Source organism: Photinus pyralis, unplaced genomic scaffold (genome assembly GCF_008802855.1).
Source record: "Photinus pyralis isolate 1611_PpyrPB1 unplaced genomic scaffold, Ppyr1.3 Ppyr1.4_LG2, whole genome shotgun sequence".
Taxonomy (NCBI): Eukaryota; Metazoa; Arthropoda; class Insecta; order Coleoptera; family Lampyridae; genus Photinus; species Photinus pyralis.
In genome coordinates, this window is record NW_022170403.1 from 29,524,334 (window position 1) to 29,534,055 (window position 9,722).

The following is a 9,722-nucleotide window of genomic DNA, read 5'->3' on the forward strand; positions in this document are numbered from 1 at the left end:
ACCTTGTCTTGTAAAGTAACTGTATATCAAACGAAATGTCAAACTATTCTGAACGTACATAGCGATATCAAACATTGCGAAGGCGATGGTCTACTAAAAATCTTCATTTGGTTATCATAAGTTGCACGTTCAAAGTAGTAGCACCTTTGTGCGATTGAGATACAGAAGCGCTGCAAAGATTATGACCTGGTATACTGGAGATATGTTAATAAAAATGTGATGTTCGAAATGAATGGCACGTGTAAGCGATACACGAATTGGAAGGAGCCATAAAACTGACAGAAACCGAATTAGCATACGACAATTCCATAAAACCATAAAATAGGTTCCTTACTTTACGTATTACATACCAGTGCAGCAGAATTATAATATGGTCCTGAAAGAGCGTCAATTCTCATAAAAATCTAAATATATCCGTCGATGTATGCCTCGAACGCAGGGAAATTTATTACACCTAAATCCATATGCAAATTTTCTCGCCCATACAATAAAAAGTTCATTGGGCAATTAACGATGTTTTATTACGCAAACAAATGAACCTCTTGCCGTCACTTGCCTAAAAGGTTTACAACCCTCTAAATTCCTTTGTGTTCTATTAATTACATTATAATTTTCGCTTCCTTCTTCCCATTTCTATTTACAAAGATATTGGCCTTCTATAGGCTACAAATACAAATCCTTTTTCAGCTTGAGCTTGCAGCGATTATAATGGTTAAAAGCCCCTCTTTACAGCTTCCTTAATTGTGGGTTTGACGGGCGTGATTGCCGAGTAATCTGCGATGAGCGGCCATAAATAACGTACACAAAAGCGATTATAAAATTAAAATGTAAGACTTTGTCGACACAACCATTGTGTGTGTTTATCTGCGAGTTTACAGGTATCCAATTTGTAATGTGAAGATCGTTAACAATGAAATCAAATGGGCCCTTTTGAACTGCAGACAAGAAACATGACTAATGACAGCATTGTACTACGCATTAGCATCATAAGCCCAATATGGTATGCAAACTCAAGTTTTCACACCATTCCTTTACCATTATCGGTCCTTTTGCAGAGAATTTTAGTCAAATGATTTAAATAAGCAAACTGGACGTGAATCGCACCTTTGTTGGTGATGGACTTGTTCGATTGTAAAGTTATGTAGGAGAAACTAGAGAGTTTAAAAGTATTTTTTTACGTCGTGATAAAAATGAACGCCATGTCGAGCTAAGCAGAGGCGTGTTTTCACGTATACGAAGAAGTTTAGTCGAAGTGCTGTGATTATCGAGCAATTGTCGTTGAAGATAAGCCTTTCTTTAATGTCCTCAAGTTATCAGTTAAAGGGAGTTTCTTCACGACAAAGTAAACAACAAGTAAAGTGATTTAACTTAAGGTAATTAGAACTATTTAAATTTAATTTGTTAATCGATCGCTCGTTGCGTGGTACATGGTCTACCTGGCCCTGAGGTCCTCCTTTTATTTTAAATTTTAATGATTTTTGTCAAATAAATTTGTTTTTTCTGTAAATGGCGAGTCTTGTCTTGTGTTTAATCATGTCCATATTACAACCTAGATAAGAGTATTTAATGTAAATTTTTTCTATTTCGTGCAGAGAATAATAATAGGGTTTTCTGATATACATTTTCATTGAGCCGCCCCACCGTAAATAGGCGCAAAGGGGGGTCAAACTGTACCCTGCACCTACATAATTAGTTATTCTATCGGTCTGTCTGTATTGTGTTCGCTTGGAGTACAATGTTTACGTGATTATCCAATTGAATCTCGTTCACTGTTTTATTCTTAGTTAGCTTGACGTTTTCATTTACTAATTAATAATTATTACTTGCCAGCAAGCCTTGTCCCTATAATTACACTTTTTTACGTAATTAAAACATATTTATGTAAAGATCGGCCATAAATAATGACCGCGTAAAATTTTTAACATACATTTTTTAAGGAAGATATCTACATCTTTAGGTGCTGCCATATGAAACATCGTAAAAATTCAGTTTTAATATTGGTTTAGATTTATGAACGGTTAATTTAAAATCATTACTTACGCGATTAACATAGAACAAAATAGAAGTTATAATATTTGATGTAGTATCCTAATCAATCACTAAAGAATTATTAAACACATTAAGCTCGCTAATTGCCAGTGGCTAGTAAAGCCATAACCCTTCAGTCTAAACTTAACGATCACTTTAACTACATCTACTTAGTTAGAAGCCATTCACATCGTTATAGCTCTGTATAAAGATCGTTAACATGAAATTACTCGAGATGGACTGTTGTTTTAAGCTTGTTATGTTTAACGCGATGAGTAACCATGTAACTTTTTATTTTGAGGACGTAAATCTGAGCTAAGGGTTATTGTCATTGAATTTAACGAACTTCATTATTACTTTGACGTTTCTTTAGGTAAGAAACGTGTTTGAATTCTAATACAGCCCGATTATGTAGGTACTTGTATTAATGATTAATGATGGTATCTGTACACAAAAACGGAACCGTTTCGTATTGAAACGCGAGCACAATGTTATGGGATATAAAGAACATGATTTCAATTATTTTGCGCGTTATTTTCGAAATCGATCTTAAATCAATTTTTAGTACCACCTCAAAAAAAATTAATTGTGAACACCTAACAAACGCTCCTCAATGCTTATTATAGTAGCGCGATGATTGTGTTTTATAAGATACAGTTATAGGAATCTCGGGCTAATGTAAATTTAATACTAATCATGCTTAAATCTTTCGGTTTTTTCGCTATGGGCTTACGTGCGATCTATAAGGATTACTGTCAAATATGAGCTGTACAAGCTTTATGCAAAGATCGTGTTAAATCATTGTAGCATAATAAGTTTGTTTATTGATCATTCCGGTTTTAAACCAGAATTATGTTGTAGACTACATTTATCGCTAAAATTACCAGCTATAATAATAATTTTGCAGGATTAAATCACTTCTTTAGTGATACCAAAAAAAAGTGTTCACACACCGACTAACCGTTAGATGAGTATCAGCTTCGTGAAAAAAATCATCCTTTCATTTGTATCTTTCCTAGCTTCCTATTATTTGCGTACACATATAGGTACACCATCGGGTACCGTGCCCGCTGAATTTTGACTTCATTTATTTATTTATTTATTTTATTTTATGTTTATCGCCCCCTTAAATGGGCCTTGTTTCGAATGCATAATTGCTATACGCCTTAGTTGAAGATTATGTCGATAAAAAACGTATATCTGAACCGTTTTTCCTTTTGTAATATTCATTCTAAATTTCGCATCGGCATGAACTTGCACATCATCAATCTTAGAAATTTTTTGACATATTTCAGAAACCATTTCCTCGATATTCGTTTTTTTCTATCCAGAGATTTAATTAGTCATAACTTCTACTAGTACCACCAACCACCATATTTTCTCTAGCCGTTTTAGAACTAGGGTAATATATACGTAGATTTACATATTCGTTGGATTACCATCAGCAAAATTGTTTAAGAACTTTGTTACACTACCCTCTAACTACGTCATTTCAAGATGGGGTCCTTCCTGAACGTTTTATTTAAATTTTGACTGTTTACGGTAAAGTAAATTTTTTTTTCTATTTCGGTGTTACAATGAGAATTTTGTGCAACTGTTTTTGGCAAAAACAGTGTTTCAATGAGTTCCATTGTAACATTGTTTTTGGTAACTTTTCATCTCTAAGTTGGTAGTTCGTCAAGACGTCAACGTCAAATCATCAGATGTGAAATCAAATTACGTAAAATTTATGTGTTTTCCTTGATTTTTGGTACACGAAGAACTTAATACATTCCAAATCAGCAGTTTACACATCCACCATAAATAAATTTATCTACGAATAAAAAATTACACATTTACGGAATTTAAAGTTTCCAAATGTCAGTGTTGTGTTTATCTACGCTGCCAACTTAAAATTTGTCAACGTAAATGGTGTTGCCAACTTAAGACATATTAATTCTAAAGTTTCCTGTAGTTTTTCATAATTACTTTTTAATTAAATTAAAGTCCCGAAATAGAAAAAATTGTATGAAAAACACGTGTTACAATGCTTTATTCTAATACTCCTATCTTGTGGACACTCGTGGCTCCGCTTCGCTACGCCACTCGTGCCACAAGATAGTCGTATTACAATAGGTCGCATTGTAACACTTGTCTTTCAATATACTATTCCCCAATCTACATCTACAGCAACTTTACTATAATTATCTTCATCCAATTCAACTGTGCTTTTCCACCTTCAAACACTCGGATCGACTCGAAACTAAATACACAGAATGAAAAATATTGGCGTAGACTGAAATTTAGGGAGATTAATCAATTTCAACCCTTCTCTACTGTATTCATCAAATCAATCTTATGTTAACCACGTTCAATTTTACTAATTTAACTGACCCTCTTAAATAAATAACGGAAAAATAAGAAATATCTCTCTTTTCACACGAATTGAAAACCTTAAATTTTATACAAAAATGATTAAACCGAATCTTCCGAATATCAAAATTCTAACCGTACCACATGCTTAAAGTAAAACGGTTCGTACTGAATACAAATAGTAAAAAAAAATACCTTAAACAAATGGCCTCCAAATCTACCCTCTAGTCATTGAAGGTACATCCTGGTTTGTAGCGGAAGATTCTGCTTAAAAGATATTAAGGACTGCTCGTCGTTCCGCAATCGAAATGACCCATTTAACTCAAAACGTATTCATTACACATAAAGTGGTTTCTAGCGGACGCTTAAATAAGACCGCCGCTTAATGGCAGTTCTGATTTTACTAAGAAGTTGAAATATATGCGGCCTGTATGACACAATGGGCGTGGAAGCTCGATTGCGGTTCTAAGGGTCCCTAGTTCGAATCCGGGTTTGGGCATGGATATTTGTAAAAGTATAATGGGTTGGGTTGATAAAGTAGCCTTGGCTGTAACTCTGCCTATTTAAAAACAAAGACCAAATATTGTTGCTAAACTGAAATCGCTTGATACAGGTTGTATCTGGAGACAATAACCGAGACCAATGCATATCCAGGTCAAAAGGATCAATTTAACTCAGAACGTGCACACCCAGTGCGAATCAAAACCAGGACGATCAACCCCCCACGAACAAGCGACAACAAAAAGCGAGTTCATGATTTTGGACTTTCTGTCCGTCCGTCTGTGGACAAGATAACTCCCGAACGGTTTCGAATTTTTCAATTCTGTTTCCAGCTTGGTTTTCAGTAATAGGTAGACAATAGGGAATTTCTTGCCATTTATATCCAGGACTATTGATACCCAAGAGTCATACCCAGTAGGCACTGTGCACACCCAGCGCAAATTACGACCAGGATAATCACACCCACTGGAAATCCTTTTACCACAAAAATGTCAAACAATCATATTCCAAAACGACAAATTGGATTTTGAACATTCGGAAAAACTTTAATTGAGGTTCAGGTTCTGGTAAGGAAACACGTTTTGTGCGTTTAAGGACACGATTGTCAAATGGTATGGCAATACTAATCCGGAACAAAGATCACAAAACCTTCCCCATCAATTTCATTTATTATACAAAGGTATAAATAATCAATGGCGACATGTTTTGGCAAATGCCATAATCAAGCCCTAGAATGTAATGCTTTAACAAATTTGAGTTCACCTGTAGCAACATTTTCAATTAAACCCACATTGGACTTCAAAAATACACTCCGCTTAAGGACGTGACCAACGTGGTTGTAAAGAAGAATGATTCAAGGGGAAAAAGGAAGCCAAGATCTTGAAAAAATAAAGTTATACCAGTATACAAGTTATATTATACCGGGTGATTGATTAGAAGTGATGATCGCTTGAATTTCGCGCGTAAGGTTTTAGTATTTTTTGCATTATTAGATTGACGGTTTGAATTTCGTTAGTAATTTTTTTCTGTCATGACTGTCATTTAAGAATGTAAGAAACGTGACTGTGTCTACTGTTAGTTTATAATTTGTGGTAAAACAGAAGCAGTATTTGTAGATTATAAATAAGTAAACGATTTACTGAAAGCATGATGATACACCACTGCAATTAGATAAATGATCATCAGTTAGTACCAACTTCATAATTTTTTTGATTTGCGGGAAATTCAAATTGTCCTCACTTCTAATGAATCACCCGGTAATAGGTACGTAAAAATAAAGTGGTAAAGGGACACCAAATAATTTAAGAAATACTTCTCTATAAGAGCAAAAATTCTCGGCAACCATAACACATTGATGGACAGACTTAACCACATTGGCTAGCGTTTTAGGTTCGCACTTTCTGATTTTCCCAATGCTCCTTCCTCAAGGTGTCGCACACTCTCATCAGGGGTGCGAAAAAAACTTCTAAACCAAACCTAGTTCTTCAACATTTGTCATGTTCGTATTAGTTACTTTAGCCCTAAACTGTGGATGTTATCTGAAAGGTCAAACCATAATATGGTATAAAGACGTAAGATGACTTCTCTGGATTTTTCTAAATTCCTCCGACTATTTCAAAAAAGGCATTCATATAACCATTCGAGATTTATGATGTGCTCATTAAGTTGACGACTTCGTTTAGTTACAAAAATGAATTGCTAAGGGCGATAAAGCATTATATGTTTACAAGTCTTTGTTTACTACGCGAATCTTTATGAAGACAGCGTTCCGGTGACATTTACATTATTTTAATTATCAATTATAAGTGTAAGACGATATTAATGCTTCTATTGATTGGTTTGATCGTTGAAGTGATATCGCAACTTGTTAACAGTTTTATGAACACATCGCATCATGTACACTGCGCCCATTAAAATGCCAATAAAACCCCGCATTTGCACTACCAGGTGTTGTATGATGATGATACAGAATAATATTAAATATAACTGGCAAAAGATATTAACCCAATAATAAGAGAATAAAAATCCACTTTTTGTAACTGGTGCAAGGAAGTGGATAAAATTTACAGCACATTATTTTACATTTAACGATACATGAAATGTTCCAAGATGCCAAACATTTACAAGCGTAGTGGTCTTAATAATTCATAAAGGAACAAAATCTTAAACTTTCACTTTTTATGATTTTCTTATTGAAATTACACCCATTTTTTTACGGTAGATTTAAAGCACCTGCCAAAAGTTCAACCAAATCCATGGGTTATTGCATCTGCGAGTGACTTACGTAATAACGATCCAATTTGCATTCACACACATCTTGATGGCAAAGCGCCACGTATTTAACCTACATTTAAATTAAAACACGCGTTACCTTACATTCAACAAATGGAATACCGACGTTAGTCCCGCAAATTTTTAGGACGCATATGGTATGCGAGTACGTTTACGATTTAAATTTCGCATTTTCGCGTTAAATCAACTTTTGCAGCGGGCCCTTATGTCACAAAGCCAATAAAGCGTGGACCATCAATATCACCATACGGAGTACCATTAAATTACCTTCACGACATAATGAATGCGTAATTAAAAGCTGCATATAAATTAATATGTCAGCAATACGTTAAAGACACAATTTTTTCAATCTGAATGCTCAAAAATGGGTCGTTGTTGTACAAGTTCACCTGAAACGTTTTTTATGGCCAAATCGAACACAAGTGTGTTGAAACATCAAAGAGTTTTCGATGAAAGTATGAAAATCATTGGCATTTCCTTATTGTGCATCCAAGCTTAAGATTGCTGTCACATCGTATTAACCTGAAACCAACCATCGATAGATTTATAGTTAAGTAAATTTGGATAAATACACAATCTGAATAGAAGTCGAACATGATATTTTTATTTGGGTGGCATCATATTACCTACATTTCGAATTAACATTCTTAAGTGATGTAGTGGAAAGTGAAGCATTTTTTCTGCTATTCTAATTAAAATTGATTTGGAATATTAAAGCCGTTGTCTTCTTGGCTGCCTCAAATTGAAGTGGTTGTTAATAAGTTTGACAGATATGATAGGCTTATAAATAGTCCTCTTGGAATTTTGATTGTTTCTACATAAGCACCGTTGCACGTACAAATTTTCTAAAAGAGAATCATTAAGTCTTGCCGAATCACGAAGGGTAAAAAGAACAACCATTAACAATAGTATACCCTATAAACATCTAATTTGACGCCTATGGTGTGAACTTTCATAACCAATCGCCTGTCTAGTTACACTTTTGATTAATTTTCAATCAATTTTTGTCGATGATTAATTATTATAAAGAACTACTGCAGGAGCAACCACCTCAGGTAATCAACCTAACCTTTTATGGCTTTTCTATATAGGAAATACGTTTTTTATTAATCGAATTTTTTACATAAAGGATTTGAACTAACATTATCCGCTCTATTTTTAATAATATATTTAATCACGACCAAAAATTTTCGCCTGAATACAATCTAATTTCCTTTTAATCATGTTTAAATTAAATGTTTACTTCGGAATATCAAAATTATTATTATATTTATAATTAAGTAGATATAATTTGGATTTAAAGTGACAGGTTGCGCCCCTGCTGGGTTGTAATCAACTATAGGAATAATAGCTAGTCTGACTTGCAACAAAATTTAAAAAGGCTTTGCAGTATTTGATGACTGGGAGTAATAGAGAAGAATCGATTTAGTTTTAATTTTATTAATTAATTTTTTTGTGCAAGTAAAAAAAAATTAAATAGCATTGAAATTCGGCATTACTTGATTAAGCAGCCCTTTAGAAAGAATGGGATTTGATGTCAGAGACTAATTGTTTGCGATCAATCGTCTCAACAATGTGAACTGACAATAAGCTATACAATGAAATGAATTAATGAAGAAACTTTTCTATAAATGGATACTAAATCTTATTCATTATAGCATTGTTATCCTATTGTATAGTTTTTATACCTACCGAAGCTTACTCGTAATAAAATCCGGACGCCGCAAAAAAGGATTTAACAATAGGTTGACACGATTTTCGCAATCGATCCACTTGATTGACATAATGTGTAAAGTTTCCTTGTTTTACAATGCTAAATACAAATTTATACACAGAGGTTAGAGGTTAGATGGCTTTTATGATTGATCAATACTCTCGTGGACGTGCGCTAAGTTTGAATAGATTGATTACGTAACCATTATGGACATCTGTGCACATAAATCATATATGTACTTATTATTTTTGACTGAAGGTTTTTACCGTAATACATTACGAATCAATACCAAAAGTAGCTTACGCGTTTAAGGTATGAAAGCGTTTAAATTCTCAAATAAAAGGTATACTTTCACAATTTGGTTTCTCTATGTAGAAACGATCATTGAAAGTACTTTCCTTAAAGTACATCAAAGCAGATTTGGTTGTTGCCTTTCATGATTGATTGAAGTCAATTTGGTCTAGGACCTAGGATATACGTTGGTTTAATTTTCTCAAACATTCGTGCAGGAGACACACTAAATCTTGAGAAGGCACTTAAGTGAACAAATGCTTTGGATCCTCCAGAGCTCCCTAACAATAGTTTTATCAAGAAAAACGCAAAAAAACCAGTAGTGTTGCTATTAGACATTTTACCCAAAATTAGTCTTCTACAGATGCACTTTTTCCATACGGAATGTCTTGTCAGTAGCAACATTGGCTAAAAGCGTTGCATAAGTTTTCCAAAACGAATAACTTGTATGATCTTCAAAACTCAACAAGACAACATTTTTTTCCATTTTTGTGTAGGTATTAAAGCCCTTTGTGTTGTGAAGTTTGGATTTCTGTATGACAAA

The 9,722-nt window shown here is 33.9% G+C and overlaps 1 long non-coding RNA gene across 1 annotated transcript; it reads left to right on the forward strand.

Annotated features, from left to right (window-relative positions):
• The first annotated feature begins 738 nt into the window (after positions 1 to 738).
• On the forward strand, positions 739 to 1,507 carry LOC116162782. Its single transcript, XR_004143610.1, has 3 exons — positions 739 to 827; positions 879 to 1,000; positions 1,056 to 1,507. It is a non-coding gene; the product is annotated as an uncharacterized LOC116162782 (long non-coding RNA).
• Positions 1,508 to 9,722: the final 8,215 nt, after the last annotated feature.